The following is a 17413-nucleotide window of genomic DNA, read 5'->3' as shown; positions in this document are numbered from 1 at the left end:
GCCAGAAGAGCCTGGGCAGATGTCATATAGACCATAAGAGAATATAAATGTCAGCCCAGACTACTATACCCAGCAAAACTTTCAATTACCATAGATGGAGAAAACCAGACATTCCATGACAAAAGCAAATTTACACAATATCTTTCCACAAATCCAGCTCTGCATAGGATAATGGGTGGAAAATACCAGCACAAGGCAGCAAACCACACTGTAGAAAAATCAATAAGGTACTCTTTCAACAAACTCAATAGAAGATAGAAACACAACTAGAATTTCACCTTTAACTAAGAAAATAACAGTAAGCAGCAATCACTTTTTCCTTAATATCTCTTAATATCAATGGTCTCAATACCTTTGTAAAAAGATGTAGACTAATAGACTGGATACATAAACAGGACCCAACATTTTGCTGCGTACAAGAAAGCCACCTCAGTGACAAAGACAGTCACTATTTAAGAGTCAAAGGTTGGAAAACAATTTTCCAAGCAAATGGTCCCAAGAAACAAGCTGGAGTGGCCATACTTATATCGGATAAGATTGACTTTCAACCAAAAGTTGTCAAAAAAGATAAGGAAGGACACTTATCTTTTTACAGTGGATTATATTGTAATCCACTACATAAACAAACTAAAGGGAAAAAACCACATGGTCATTTCATTAGATGCTGAAAAGGCTTTTGACAATATCCAGAATCCCTTCACGATAAAAGTCTTGAAGAGATCAGGAATCCAAGGCCCATACCTAAACATAGTGAAAGCAACATACTGCAAACTGGTAGCCAACATCAAACTAAATGGACAGAAACTTGAAGCAATCCCACTAAAATCGGGGACCAGACAAGGCTGTCCACTCTCTCTCTCTATCTATTCAATATAGTACTTGAGGTCCTAGACAGAGCAATCAGAAGTAAAAGGAGGTCAAATGTATATAAATTGGAAAGGAAGAAGTTAAAATATCACTATTTGCAGATGATATGATAGTATACTTAAGCGACCCCAAGACTTCCACCAGAGAACTCCTAAAGCGGATAAACAACTTCAGCAAAGTGGCTACCTATAAAATTAACTCAAACAAATCAGTTACCTTCCTCTACTCAAAGGATAAAGAAGATGAGAAAAAATTAGGGAAATGACACCCTTCACAATAGTCATAAATAATATTTCATACCTAGGTGTGACTCTAATGAAGCAAGTGAAATATCTATATGACAAGAACTTCAAGCCTCTGAAGAAAGAAATCAAAGGTCTCAGAAGATGGAAAGATCTCCCATGTTCATGGATTGGCAGGATCAATGTTGTAAAAATGGCCATCTTGCTGAAAGCAATCTACAGATTTAATGCAATCCCCATCAAAATCCCAAATCAATTCTTCATAGATCCAGAAAGCACAATTTTCAAATTCTTCGGGAATAACAAAAAACCCAGGATAGCAAAAACTATTCTGTACAACAAAAGATCTTCTGGGGGAATCACCATCCTTGACCTCAAGCCCTACTACAGAGCAATCGTGATTAAAAACTGTTTGGTATTGGTATGTAGACAGGTAGGAAGATCAATGGAATAGAATTGAAGACCCAGAAAAGAAGCCACACACGTATGGTCACTTGATATTTGACAAAGGAGCTAAAAACATCCAGTGGAAAACAGCCATTTAACAAATGGTGCTGGATCAACTGGATATCTGCATGCAGAAAAATGCAAATTGACCCATTCTTATCTCCTTATACAAAGCTCAAGTCCAAGAAGATCAAAGATCTATACATAAAACCAGATACACTGATGCTTATAGAAGAGAAAGTCGGGACGAATCTTGAACACATGGACACAGGGGAAAAGTTCCTGAACAGAACACCAATGGCTTATGCTCTAAGAACAAGAATCGGACATATGGGACCTAATAAAACTGCAAAGCTTCTGTAAGGCAAAGGACACAGTCAAGGACAAAAATGGCAACCAACAAATTGGGAAAAGATATTTACTAACCCTACATTTGATAGAGGGCTAATATCTAATGTATACAAAGAACTCAAGATGTTAGTCTCCAGAGAGTCAAATAACCCTATTAAAAATGGGGTACAGAGCTAAACAGGAAATTCTCAACTGAGGAAACTCCAATGGCTCTAAAATACCTCAAGAAATGTTCAGCATCCTTAATTATCAGGGAAATGCAAATCAAAACAACACTGAGATTCCACCTTATACCAGTCAGAATGGCTAAGATGAAAAACTCAGGGGACAGTAGATGCTGGAGAGGATGTGGGGAAAAAGGAACATTTTTCCATTGTTGGTGGAATTTGAAGCAGGTAAAACCACTCTGGAAATCAGTTTGGAGATTCTTCAGAAAATTAGACATAGTACTACCTGAGGAGTCAGCTATACCACTCCTGGGCATATACTCAGAAGATGCTCCTACATGTAATAAGGACACATGCTCCTCTAGATGCCTTATCTATAATAGCCAGAAGATGGAAAGAACCCAGATACCCCTCAACAGAGGAATGGATACAGAAACTGTGATACACACACACACACACACACACACACACACACACACACACACACACACACAGGAGTACTATTCAGCTATTAAAAACAATGAATTCATGAAATTCTTAGGCAAATGGATGGAACTAGAAAGTGTCATCCTGAGCAAGGCAACCCAATCACAAAAGAACACACATGGTATGCACTCACTAATATGCGGATGTTAGCCCCCAAACTCAAAATAATCAAGTTATGATTCACCCAGCACAGGAAGCTCAAGAAGGAGGACTTAAGTGAGGGTGCTTTGGTTCCTCTGAGAAAGGGAACAAAATACTCACAGGAGCAATAAGGGAGACAATGTGTGGAATAGAGACTGAAGTAAAGGCCACCCAGAGACTGCCCTACCTGGGGATTCATCCTATGATCAGTTAGCAAACCCCAACACTATTATAGATGACAAAAAGTGTATACCAAAAGGAACATGCAATGGTTGTCTCCGGAGGAGCCCTGCCAGAGCCTTACAAATACAGAGGCAGATGCTAGCAGCCAACTATTGGACTGGGCGTGGGGTCCCCAATGGAGGAGCTAGAGGGAGGTCCAGAGGAGCTGAAGGGATTTACAGTCCCATGGGAAGAACAATGATTTCAGCCACCCAGATGCCCCAAGACTCCCAGGGACTGAACCATCAACCAAGGGGCACACATGGTTCCAGCAAAAATGTGGCAGAGGAAGACTTTGTTGGGCATCAGTGGGAGAAATGGTCCTTGGTCAGGTAAAGGCTCAACAGAGACCCCAACAAAGGGAAACCGAGGTGGGGGATGGGAGTGTGTACAGTGGAGGGGCATATATGTAGAAGCAGGGGGAGGGAGAAGGGGGAGAGGTTGGGGGTCTTAGGGGAGGGGGAAAATCAGGAAAGGTTTTACCATTGGCAATGTAAATAAAGACGATATTCAATAAAAAAAGGAAAAAAAGAAATATTTCTCATGTAAATCTTCAATTTTATCAGAAAATGTAATTCCTCTTTCAATTAATTTAATAATTTTTATGTCTACCATTTTATTTGCATTATTTTTCATGATACTCTTTAATTTTAACATGTTTTTCTATATATTTCTTCTATTTTTCAGAAGTGTTTTCCATGTAGATATCTGAATCCATCACAAAATGTATTTAATTCCACCTTCAATTAATTTAGAAAGGTTTTTTTGGGGGGGGTTTCGAGACAGGGTTTTTCTGTATAGCCTTGGCTGTCCAGTAACTCACTTTGTAGACCAGGCTGGCCTCGAACTCAGAAATCCACCTGCCTCTGCCTCCCAGAGTGCTGGGATTATAGGCATGTGCCACCATGCCCGGCTCTAGAAAGGTTTTTTATGTCTACCATTTCATCTGCATAATTTCCCATGAAATAGTCAATTTTAACCTGTTTTGCTAAGTATTTCTTGAATTTTGTCAGAAATATTTTCCATGTAAATATTCAATTTTACCTGAAAAAGTTTATAATTCCAGTTTCTATCAACTTAGAATTATTTTTATGCCTACTATTTTATCTGTATAATTTTCCATGATAATCTTCAATTTTAACAAGATTTTCTATATATTTCTTCAATTTTATTAGAAATACTTTCCATGTAAGTCTTCACCTTTGTCAGAAAATGTTTATAATTCCATTTTTAATCAATTTAGGAATACTTTTATGCCTACAATTATTATATCTATATAACTAGCAGCTTAACAACACACCGGAAAGCCCTGGAACAAAAAGAAGCTATTTCATCCAGGAGGAGTAGAAGGCAGGAAATCATCAAACTCAGGGCTGAAATCAATCAAGTAGAAACAAAGAGAACCATACAAAGAATGAGCAAAACCAGGAGCTGGTTCTTTGAGAAAATCAACTAGATAGATAAACCCTTAGCCAGACTAACCAAAGGGCACAGAGAAAGTATCCAAATTAACAAAATTAGAAATGAAAAGGAAGATATAACAACAGAAACTGAGGAAATTCAAAAAATCATCAGATCTTACTACAAAGGCCTATATTCAACACAACTGGAGAATCTGGAGGAAATGGACAGTTTTCTAGACAGATATCAGACACCAAAATTGAATCAGGATCAAATAGATCATCTAAGCAGTCCCATAACCCCTAAAGAAATAAAAGGGGTCATAGAGAGTCTCCCAACCAAAATAAGCACGGGACAAGATGGCTTCAGTGCAGAATTCTATCAGAACTTCATAGAAGACTTAACCCCCATACTCTTCAAAGTATTCCACCAAGTAGAAACAGAAGGAACACTACCCAACTTGTTCTATGTAGCCACAATTGTACTGATACCAAAACCACACAAAGATCCAACAAAGAAAGAGAACTTCAGGCCAATTTCCCTTATGAATATTGATGCAAAAATACTTAATAAAATTCTTGCCAACCGAATCCAAGAACACATCAAAACAATCATCCAGCAGGATCAAGTAGGCTTCATCCCAGGGATGCAGGGATGGTTCAATATAAGGAAATCCATCAATGCAATTCACTACATAAACAAACTCAAAGGAAAAAAAAAATATGATCATTTCATTAGATGCTGAAAAAGCATTTGACAAAATTCAGCACCCTTTCATGCTAAAAGTCTTGGAAAGAAAAGGAATTCAAGGCCCATACCTAAACATAGTTAAAGCAATATACAGCAAAAGGTAGCCAACATCATACTAAATGGAGAGAAACTTGAAGCAATCCCACTAAAATCAGGGACTAGATAAGGCTGTCCTCTCTCTCCATATCTTTTCAATATAGATCTTTAAGTTCTAGCTAAAGCAATTAGACAATGTAAGGAGGTCAAAGGGATACAAATTGGAAAGGAAGAAGTCAAATTATCACTATTTACAGATGACATGATAATCTACTTAAGTGACCCAAAAACCTCCACCTCCTACACTTGATAAACAACTTCAGCAGAGTGGCTGGTTATAAAATCAACTGAAGCAAATCAGTTGCCTTCCTATACTCACGGGATAAGCAGGCTGAGAAAGAAGTTAGGGAAATTACACCCTTCACAATAGCCACAAACAATATAAAGTATCTTGGTGTGACTCTAACCAAACAAGTGAAAGATCTATATGACAAGAACTTCAGGTCTCTGAAGAAGGAAATCAAAGAAGACCTCAGAAAATGAAAAAATCTTCCATGCTCATGGTTTGGCAGGATTAATATAGTTAAAATGGCCGTCTTGCCAAAAGCAATCTATAGATTCAACACAATCCCCATCAAAATCCCAACTCAGTTCTTCACAGAGTTAGAAAAAGCAATTCTCAAATTCATCTGGAATACCAAAAAAAACCCCAGGATAGCTAAAACTATTCTCAACAACAAAAGAAATTCTGGGGGAATCAGTATCCCAGACCTCAAGCAATACTACAGAGCAATAGTGTTAAAAACTGCATGGTATTGGCACAGTGACAGGCAAGTGGACCAATGGAATAGAATTGAAGACCCAGAAATGAATCCAGACACCTATGGTCACTTGATCTTTGACAAAGGAGCAGAAAACATCCAGTGGAAAAAAGATAGCCTTTTCAACAAATGGTGCTGGTTCAACTGGAGGTCAGCATGCAGAAGAATGTGAATTGATCCATTCTTATCTCCTGTACTAAACTCAACTCTAAGTGGATCAAGGACCTCCACATAAAACCAGACACACTGAAACTAATAGAAAAGAAACTGGGGAAAACCCTTGAGGACATGGGCATAGGGAAAAAGTTCCTGAACAGAACTCCAACAGCTTATACTCTAAGATCAAGAATTGACAAATGGGACCCCATAAAATTACAAAGTTTTTTTTAAGGCAAAGGACACTGTCAAAAGGAAAAAACGGCAACCAACAAATTGGGAAAAAAATCTTTCCCAACCCTATATCTGATAGAGGGATAATATCCAATATATACAAAGAACTCAAGAAGTTAGACCCCAGGGAACCAAATAACCCTATTAAAAATGGGGTACAGAGCTAAACAAAGAATTTTCGCCTGAAGAAATTTGGATGGCCGAGAAGCACCTTAAGAAATGTTCAATATCGTTAGTCATTAGGGAAATGTAAATCAAGACAACCCTGAGATTTCACCTCACAGCAGTCAAAATGACTAAGTTTAAAAACATCTTGCCAAAAGTGATCTACAGATTCAATGCAATCCCCATCAAAATCCCAACACAGTTCTTCACAGAGTTAGAAAAAGCAATGCTCAAATTCATCTGGAATAACAAGAAACCCAGGATAGCTAAAACTATTCTCAACAACAAAAGAAATTCTGGGGGAATCAGTATCCCTGACTTCAAGCAATACTACAGAGCAAAAGTGTTAAAAACTGCATGGTATTGGCACAGTGACAGACAAGTGGACCAATGGAATAGAATTGAAGATCCAGAAATGAATCCACACACCTATGGTCATTTGATCTTCAACAAAGGAGCCAAAAACAACCAGTGGAAAAAAGATAGCCTTTTCAACAAAAGGTGCTGGTTCAATTGGAGGTCAGCATGCAGAAGAATGCAAATTGATCCATTCTTATCTCCATGTACTAAACTTCACTCCAAGTGGATCAAGGACCTCCATGTAAAACCAGACACACTGAAACTAACAGAAAAGAAACTGGGGAAGACCCTTGAGGACATGGGCAGGGGGAAAAGTTCCTGAACAGATCACCAATAGCTTATGCTTTAAGATCAAGAATTGACAAATGGGACCTCATAAAATAACAAAGTTTCTGTAAGGCAAAGGACACTGTTAAAAGGACAAAACGGCAACCATCAAATTGGGAAAGGATATTGACCAACCCCACATCTGATAGAGGGCTAATATCCAATATATACAAAGAACTCAAGAATAAACTCAGGGAACCAAATAACCCTATTAAAAATGGGGTACAGATCTAAACAAAGAATTTTCACCTGAAGAAATTCGACATCATTAAGAAGTGCTCAACATCATTAGTCATTAGGGAAATACAGATCAAAACAACCCTGAGATTTCACCTTACACCAGTCAAAATGGCAAAGGTCAAAAACTCAGGAGACAGCAGGTGTTGGTGAGGATGTGGAGAAAGAGGAACACTCCTCCACTGCTGGTGGGGCTGCAAGATGGTACAACCACTGTGGAAATCAGTCTGGAGGTTCCTCAGAAAACTGGACATGAGACTTCCAGAGGACCCTGCTATACCTCTCCTGGGCATATACCCAAAGGATTCCTCAGCATGCAATAAAGACACATGCTCCAATATGTTCATGGCAGCCTTATTTATAATAGCCAGAAGCTGGAAAGAACCCAGATGCCCCTCAAAGGAGGAATGGATACAGAAAATGTGGTATATTTACACAATGGAATATTACTCAGCAATTAGAAACAATGAATTCACAAAATTTTTAGGCAAATGGTTTGATCTGGAAAATATCATCCTAAGCGAGGTAACCCAATCACAAAAGAATACACATGGAATGCAATCTCTGATTGGATAAGTGGATATTAATCAGCCCAGAAGCCCTGAATATCCAAGGCACAAATTGCATAACAAATGACTCTCATGAAGAAGTATGGAGAGGGTCCTGATCCTGGAAAGGATTGATCCAGAATGGGAAGAGAATATAAGGACAGAGAAAAAGGAGGGAGGTGATTGGAGAAGGGATGGAGAAAAGAAGGTTTATGGGACATATGGGGAGGGGGGATCCGGGAAAGGGGAAATCATTTGGAATGTAAACAAAGAATATAGAAAATAAAAATATTAAAAAAAAACTCAGGAGACAGCAGGTGTTGGTGAGAATGTGGAGAAGAGGAACACTCCTCCACTGCTGGTGGGGTTGTAAGATGGTACAACCACTTTGGAAATCAGTCTGGCGGTTCCTCAGAAAATTGGACATGACACTTCCGGAGGACCCTGCTATCCCTCTCCTGGGCATATACCCAAAGGATTCCCCAGCATGTAATAAAGAGATATGCTCCATTATGTTCATAGCAGCCTTATTTATAATAGTCAGAAGCTGGAAAGAACCCAGATGTCCCTCAGTGGAGGAATGGATACAGAAAATGTGGTATATTTACACAATGGAATACTACTCAGCAATTAAAAACAATGAATTCATGAAATTTTTAGGCAAATGGTTGGATCTGGAAAATATCATCCTATGTGAGGTAACCCAACCACAAAAGAATACACATGGAATGCAATCTCTGATAAGTGGATATTAATTAGTCCCAAAGCTCTGAATACCCAAGGCACAATTAACATAACAAATGACTCCCATGAAGAAGTAAGGAGAGGGTCCTGATCCTGGAAAGGCTTGATCTAGCATTGGAGAGGAGTACCAGGACAGAGAAAAAGGAGAGAGGTGATTGGAGAACGGGTGGAAAGAAGAAGGTTTATGGGACATATGGGGAGGGGGGAACTGGCAAAGGGAAAATCATTTGGAATGTAAACAAAGAATATTAGAAAATAAAAATATATAATAAAAAAACAAAAAATTAAAATTTCCATGATAATCTAAAATAATGAAATTACCTAGGAATGATAAATCTAACCAAAGAGATAACATACTTTTACAATGAAAACTTTAACACACTGAAAAAAAAAGAAGACACTAGAAGAAAGCCCTTCCACCCCATGCTTATGGATTGTAAGAATGAATATTGTGAAAATTTCCACAATATGAAAAGCAATGATGCAATCCCCATCAGAACTCCAATATTATTCTTCACCGAAACACATAAACAATCTTAAGATTCATATCGAAGCACAAAGACTCTTGGGAGTAAATTTCATATTGGTGAAGTTGAATAGTGCTGTAAGTATTTTCACATCTGATTTAAAGTTATACTCCTGAGCAGTAGTAAAATTAAACAAATGCCCCCCTTCCCAAACTCCAAGCATAATATCAGAATAAAATCAGAAACATAGATTGATATAACAGAATTGAAGACCTAGTTTTAAACCTTTACATATACAGCCATCTGGTTTTTGAATATATATATATTAGTCTCAAAGCTCTGAATACCCAAGGCACAATTAACATAACAAATGACTCCCATGAAGAAGTAAGGAGAGGGTCCTGATCCTGGAAAGGCTTGATCTAGCATTGGAGAGGAGTACCAGGACAGAGAAAAAGGAGAGAGGTGATTGGAGAACGGGTGGGATTTTTTCAGCTCCAAAGAACAAAACTCTGTCCTCATTAAGATCTTGGCTACAACTGGAAGCAGTCATATTAATTAATATATTATATATATTCACATATATGTTTATATATATTATATATATGCTGGAGAAATCTCTTCAACAAATGGTGTTGGGAAAACTAGATATTAACTTGGAAAAGCATGAAGTAGATTCTTTTCTCTAAACGAACCAATTGTACATGGATCAGAGATCTTGCTATAAAACCTGAATGGCAGTCATTAAGAAAAGTGTATATGTGGGTTTCAGTGAGCCCTCATAATGCCAGAGGGAGTGTGAAGTGGTCCAATCTCCATGAAACTGAGTACAGAGACTCCAAATCAACACCAGAGAGATAGGTGCACATCATTGTGTACTGCAGCACTGTTTACATCAGCTGAGTGTCCAGACTGGCTTCAGTATCTGACAGCAGATGAAATGAAGAACGAAAATGAAGGATACGCACACAGTGGATTTTTTCAACTCCAAAGAACAAAACTCTGTCCTCATTAAGATCTTGGCTACAACTGGAAGCAGTCATATTAAGTAAATTAAGTCAGCCTTACAAAGACAAATATCCTATGTTTTCTCTAATTTGTGTTTCCTAGATTTGGGGCAGATATATAAAATCATGTATGTATATACAACCTGGAAGGAGAAGTAAAATATATAAAATCATGTGTGCATGCACCACCCAGAAGCAGAAGTAAAGTGGTCTCAAGGAAACAAGGGGACTAATGGGAGAGATAAAGAGAGGGAGGTGGAGCCTTGAGAGGAATAAACTCACAGTTTACTATACACTGATACAAAGATGTCCTCAAATAAGTCAGAGCAATGCACAGTGACAATGTGTCAATGAAACATACACACATGTCCTTGCACACAGACTGATAGCTCCATTAGCCATTAATATTTGTTATTTTCATATACAAATACTGTATATCATCTTGTTCCTTTCCTTTCTTCCCTCCAATTACCTCTTGGTTCTCACCCCTATTCCCTCTATTTTCCCCCCAGTATTGGAAGCTTCCTTTATTACCAAGAGGTGGCCAGTTGGGACTTCATCTCCACCAATATTAGGACACCTTATTAGGATCACCTTCATACATTTTAGAAAGTTTTCACTACATGAGATTTCAATACCATCCCCCAAATGCCCTGCAATTCCAGCTGTCTCTCCCTGAAATCCCTTCCTTAAGCCCATCTCCCTTCCCTCTCCCCACCTAAACTCTTTCCCATTCCCCACCTCCAGTCCATCCATAAAATATGTTCTATTTTCCCCTCCCAAGGAGATCAGATCTATGTGTTGCCCCTAGTCCCTTCCTTTGTACCCAGCCTCTCTGGGTCTATAGGATGTAAGTTGGTTATCATTTATTTAATGGCTAGTATCCACATAAAAGTGAATGCATACCATATTTATCATTCTGAGTCTGGGTTACCTCACACTCAGGATGATTATTTCTAGTTCCATCCATTTGCTGCAAATTTCATGATTTCATTCTTTTTTAACAGCAGAGTAATACTCCATTGTGTTAATGAATCACATTTCCTTTATCCATTCTTCTGTTGAGGGGCATCTAGTAATTTCCAGTCTCTGGCTATTATGAATAAACAAACAATGAACATGTTCAAACAAGTGTCCTTGTGGTAGGATGCAGCATCCTTCAGGTATATGCCCAACTGTGGTATAGCTGGGTTTTAAGGTTGATCAGTTCCCAACTTTCTGAGGAATCTCTATACTGATTTACATAGTGGTTGTATAACTTTACACTCCCATCATCAATGGAGTATCCTTGCTCATATTCATGCCAGAATGTGCTGTCTCTTATTTTTTATTTATCTTGGCCATTCTGACAGGTATATGATGAAATCTCAAAGTAGTTTGGATTTGCCTTTGCATGATGGCTACAGATGTTGAATATGTTTTGAAATGTGTCTCAGTCATTTGAGATTCCTCTACTGAGAATTCTCTGTTTAGATCTGTACCCCATTTTTTAGCTGAATTATTTGGGTTTTTGAAATCTAGTTTCTCTAGTTCTTTATATATTTTGGCTATTACTCCTCTAATGAATGTATAGTTCGTAAAAAATATTTTCCCATTCTGTATAGACTGCCATTTTGTCCAATTGTCAGTGTACTTTGCCTTAACAGAAGCTTTTCCATTTCCTGAAGTCTTATTTATCAATTGCTTGTCTTAGTGCTTGCACTATCAGTGTTTTGTTCAGGAAGTTGTCTCCTATGCCAACAAATTCAAGATTATTTCCCACTTTTCTCTTATCAGGTTCAGTGTATCCTGTTTTATACTTGGGTATTTGATCCATTTGGACTTGAGTTTTGTGCAGAGGAATAAGTATGGATCTATTTGCAGTCTACATGCTGACATCCAATTTGACCATCACCATTTGCTGAAGAAGCTGTCTTTTTTCCCAGTGTGTATTTTTGGCTTCTTTATAAAAAATAAGGTATTGATAGGTGTGTGGGTTTATGTCTGAGTCTTCAATTCCATTCCATTGATGAACATGTCTGCTTTTATGCCAGCACTATGTGGCTTTTATTACTTTTTTATAATTTTTTTATTTGATATATTCTTTATTTACATTTCAAATGATTTCAAATGATTTCCCCTTTCCTGGATCCTGCCTCCCCAAAAGTCCCCATAAGCCCTCTCCCCTCCCCCACTGAGCCTTTCCAGGACCAGGGGCCTCTCCTTCCTTCTTCTTGGGCTTTTTTGATATGTGAATTTTGTCTTGAGTATTCCAAACTTCTAGGCTAATATCCACTTATCAGTGAATGCATACCAAGAGTGTTCTTTTGTGATTGGGTTACCTTACTTAGGATGATATTCTTCAGTTCCATCCATTTGTCTAAGAATTTCATGGATTCATTGTTTTTAATGGCTGAATAGTACTCCATTGTGTATATATACCACATTTTCTGTATCCATTCCTCTGTTGAGGGACATCTGGGTTCTTTCCAGCTTCTGGCTATTATAAATAGGGCTGCGATGAAGATAGTGGAGCATGTATCCTTATTACATGCTGGGGAATCCTCTAGGTATATGCCCAGGAGTGGTATCGCTGGGTCCTCTGGTAGGATCAAGCCCAGTTTTCTGAGGAACCGCCAGACTGATTTCCAGAGTGGTTGTACCAGCTTGCAACCCCACCAGCAGTGGACAAATGTTCCTCTTCCTCCACATCCTCTCCAGCACCTGTTTTCTCCTTAGTTTTTGATCTTAGCCATTCTGACTGGTGTGAGGTGAAATCTCAGGGTTGTTTTGATTTGCATTTCCCTGATGACTAAGGATGGTGAGCATTTCTTTGGGTACTTCTCTGCCATTTGATATTCCTCTGGTGAAAAGGCTCTGTTACCCCATTTTTAATGGGGGATATTCGGCTCTCTGGAGTCTACCTCCTTGAGTTCTTTGTATATCTTGGATATAAGCCCTCTGTCGGATGTAGGGTTGGGAAAGATCTTTTCCCAATTTGTTGTTTGCCATTTTGTTCTTTTGACAATGTCCTTTGCCTTACAGAAACTCGGTAATTTTATGAGGTCCCATTTGTCAATTCTTGATCTTAGAGCATAAGCTGTTGGTCTTGTGTTCAGGAAATTTTCCCCTGGGCCCATGTCCTCAAAGGTCTTCTCCAGTTTCTTTTCTATTAGTTTCAGTGTGTCTGGTTTTTTTGTGGAGGACCTTGATCTACTTGGAGTTGAGCTTAGTAGAAGGAGATAAGAATGGATCAATTTAGCTGGGCAGTGGTGGCGCACGCCTGTAATCCCAGCACTTTGGGAGGCAGAGGCAGGTGGATTTCTGAGTTCGAGGCCAACCTGGTCTACAGAGTGAGTTCCAGGTCAGCCAGGGGTACACAGAGAAACCCTGTCTCAAAAAAAAAACCAGATCCAAAAAAAAAAAAAAAAGAATGGATTAATTTGCATTCTTCTGCATGCTGACATCCAGTTGAACCAGAATCATTTGTTGAAAGGCTATCTTTTTTTCACTGGATGATTGTAGCTCCTTTGTTAAAGATCAAGTGACCATAGGTGTGTGGGTTCATTTCTGGGTCTTCAGTTCTATTCCACTGATCTGGCCTGCCAATACCATGCAGTTTTTAAAACAATTGCTCTGTAGTACTGCTTGAGGTCAGGGATATTGATTCCCCCAGAAGTTCTCTTACTGTTGAGGATAGGATAGGGTTTTTGTTATTCCAGACGAATTTGAGAATTGCTCTTTCTAACTCTATGAAGAATTGAGTTGGGATTTTGTTGGGGATTGCATTGAATCTGTATATTGCTTTTGGCAAGATGGCCATTTTAACTATATTAATCCTGCCAATCCAAGAACATGGAAGATTTTTTTCATCTTCTTAGGTCTTCTTGGATTTCTTTCTTCAAAGTCTTGAAGTTCCTGTCATACAGATCTTTCACCTGTTTGGTTAGAGTCACACCAAGATACTTTATATTGTCTGTGGCTATTGTGAAGGGTGTCATTTCTCTAATTTCTTTCTCAGCCTGTTTATCCTTTGAGTATAGGAAGGCTACTGATTTGCTTGAGTTAATTTTATGTCCAGCAATTTTACTGAAGTTGTTTATCAGCTGTAGGAGTTCTCTGGTGGAGTTTTTTGGGATGCTTAAGTATACTATCTTATCATTTGCAAATAGTGATAATTTGACTTTTTCCTTTCCAATTTGTATCCCTTTGACCTCCTTATGTTTTCTAATTGGTCTATCTAGAACTTCAAGTACTGTATTGAATAAATATGTAGAGAGAGGGCAGCCTTATCTGATCCCTGATTTTAGTGGGATTGCTTCAAGTTTCTCTCCAGTTAGTTTGATATTGGCTACTGGTTTGCTGTATATTGCTTTTACTATGTTTAGGTATGGGCCTTGAATTCCTGTTCTTTCCATGACATGAAAAGATGCTGAATTTTATCAAATGCTTTTCAGCATCTAATGAAATGACCATGTGGTTTTTTTCTTTGAGTTTGTTTATGTAGTGGATTACATTGTAGTGGATTAAATTGATACAACGTCCATATGTTGAACCATCCCTGCATGCCTGCTATGAAGCCTACTTGATCATAGTGAATGATCATTTTGATGTGTTCTTGGATTCAGTTGGCAAGAATTTTATTGAGTATTTTTGCATCGATATTCATAAGGGAAATTGTTCTAAGATTCTCTTTTTTGGTTGGATCTTTGTGTGGTTTTGGTATCAGCAAAATTGTGGCTTCATAGAATGAGTTGAGTAATGTTCCTTCGGTTTCTATTTTGTGGAATAGTTTAAAGAGTATTGGTATTAGGTCTCCTATGAAGGTCTGATAGAATTCTGCAATAAAACCATCAGGTCCTGTGCTTTTTTGGTTGGGAGACTGTCAATGACCACTTCTATTTCTTTAAGGTTCATGGGACCATTTAAATGGTCTAACTGATCCTGATTAAAATTTGGTAGTTGGTATCTGTCTAGAAAATTGTCCATTTCATGCAGATTTTCCAGTTGTGTTGAGTATAGGCTTTTGTAGTAGGATCTGATACTTTTTTTGAATTTCCTCAGTTTCTGTTGTTATTTCTCCCTTTTCATTTCTGATTTTGTTAATTTGGATATTGTCTCTGTGCCCTCTGGTTAGTCTGGCTAAAGGTTTATCTATATTGTTGATTTTTCTCAAAGAAACAGCTCCTGGTTTGGTTGATTCTTTGTATAGTTCTTTTTGTTTCAACTTGGTTGATTTAGCCCTGAGTTTGATGATTTCCTGCCTTCCATTCCTCTTGGATGTATTAGCTTCTTTCTGTTCTAAAGCTTTCAGGTGTGCTGTTAAGCTGCCAGTGTATGCTCTCTCCAGGTTCTTTTTGTAGGTACTCAGAGCTATGAGTTTTCTTCTTAGCAGTGCCTTCATTTTGTCCTATACATTTGGATATGTTGTGCCTTCATTTTCATTAAATTCTAAAAGGTTTTAATTTCTTTCCTTATTTCTTCCTTGACCAAGGTATCATTGAGTAGAGCATTGTTCAGCTTCCATGTTTATGTGAGTTTTCTGTTGGTTTTGTTGCTATTGAAGACCACCCTTACTCCATAGTGATCTGATAGGAGGCATGGAATTAGTTCAATCTTCTTATATCTATTGAGGTCTGTTTTGTGGCCAATTATATGGTCAATTTTGGAGAATGTACCATGAGGTACTGAGAAGAAGGCATATTCTTTTGGTTTATGATGAAATGTTCTATAGATATCTATTAAATCCATTTGGTCTAAAACTTCTGTTAGTTTCACTGTGTGTCTGTTTAGTTTGTGTTTCCCTGATATGTCCATTGAGAAGAGTGGGGTGTTGAAGTCACCCGCAGTTATTGTGTGGGGTGCAATGTATGCTTTAAGCTTTAGCAAAGTTTCCTTTCCAAATGAGGATACCCTTGTATTTGGGGCATAGATGTTCAGAATTGAGAGTTCTTCCTGGCAGATTTTTCCTTTGATGAGTATAAATGTCATGCAGACATTTTTTCAAACAATAAAAACTTTTGGTTGAAAGTCATCAAAACACTGAGACGCATTTCCTGCATGCAGCAAAATGTTGGGTCTTGTTTATGAATCCAGTCTGTTAGTCTATGTCTTTTTATTGGGGAATTGAGTCCATTGAAGTTAAGAGATATTAAGGAATAGTGATTGTGGCTTCCTGCTATTTTTTGATGCAATTTTTATGTTTGTGTGGTTATCTTCTTTTGGGTTTGTTGAAAGAAGATTAATTTCTTGCTTTTTCTAGTGTGTAGTTTCCCTCCTTTTGTTGGTGTTTTCCATTCATTATCCTTTGAAGGGCTGGATTTGCAGAAAGATACTGTGTAGATTTGTTTTTGTCATGAAATACCTTGGTTTCTCCATCTGTGGTAATTGAGAGATTTGCTGGATATAGCAGTCTGGGTTGGCATTTGTGTTCCCTTAGGGTCTGCATGACATCAGCCCAGGCTCTTCTGGCTTTCATAGTCTCTGGTGAGATGTCCAGTGTAATTCTGGTAGGTCTACCTTTATATGTTACTTGACCTTTTCCCCTTACTGCTTTTTAATATTCTCCCTTTGTTTAGTACATTTGGTGTTTTAATTATTATGTGATGGGAGGTATTTCTGGCCACCTGGGTGCAGGTGGAGTCCTGGTGAGTATGTCCCAAGTGATCCTCTAATCTGGTGAACCCTGCCTACCAATCTGTTACACAGCCACAGGAGCAAAGATGATGGCCAAGACCCACTCTCTTGTAGTTGTATTTGGGTATGTAGCTCTGTGGCCCGATCAGCTCTGGATACAGGCTGTGCTGACTTTCTCCTTCGCCCATCTAGGTGGATATCTGTCTTCCTGCGCTGCTTGGAGATGGCCCCCTATTTCCTTTAAATTCATGCTTTTTTTCTTCAATTACTAATGTTACAAACATACCCACCCACCCACCCACAGTTGAATGAATGAATGAATGAATGAATGTTTAATGGAACCTGCTGAGTCTGCTTAGTTTCAGAAACCATTTTCTCAGTGGCCCTGTCCTTGGGGACCAGCTTCTTCACACTCCTTTGCATCTATGTCTGCATACCAGCATTCCCTTGTTCTCTTCTTGAGATAGAATTTCTGTCACCATCTAGCCCAGGTTGGCCTTAAGTCTGTGACACCCATCTTGCCTCATTAGTGCTGGGATTATAGAGATGTCAGGAGGCATGGTACAGGAATCTTCTCAGGTGGCAAACTTGGCTTCTTTTCTGGAATAATGCGCTCCTTACT

This window comes from Apodemus sylvaticus, chromosome 11 (genome assembly GCF_947179515.1).
Source record: "Apodemus sylvaticus chromosome 11, mApoSyl1.1, whole genome shotgun sequence".
Lineage (NCBI taxonomy): Eukaryota > Metazoa > Chordata > Mammalia > Rodentia > Muridae > Apodemus > Apodemus sylvaticus.
Note: the sequence above shows the minus strand (reverse complement) of the source record.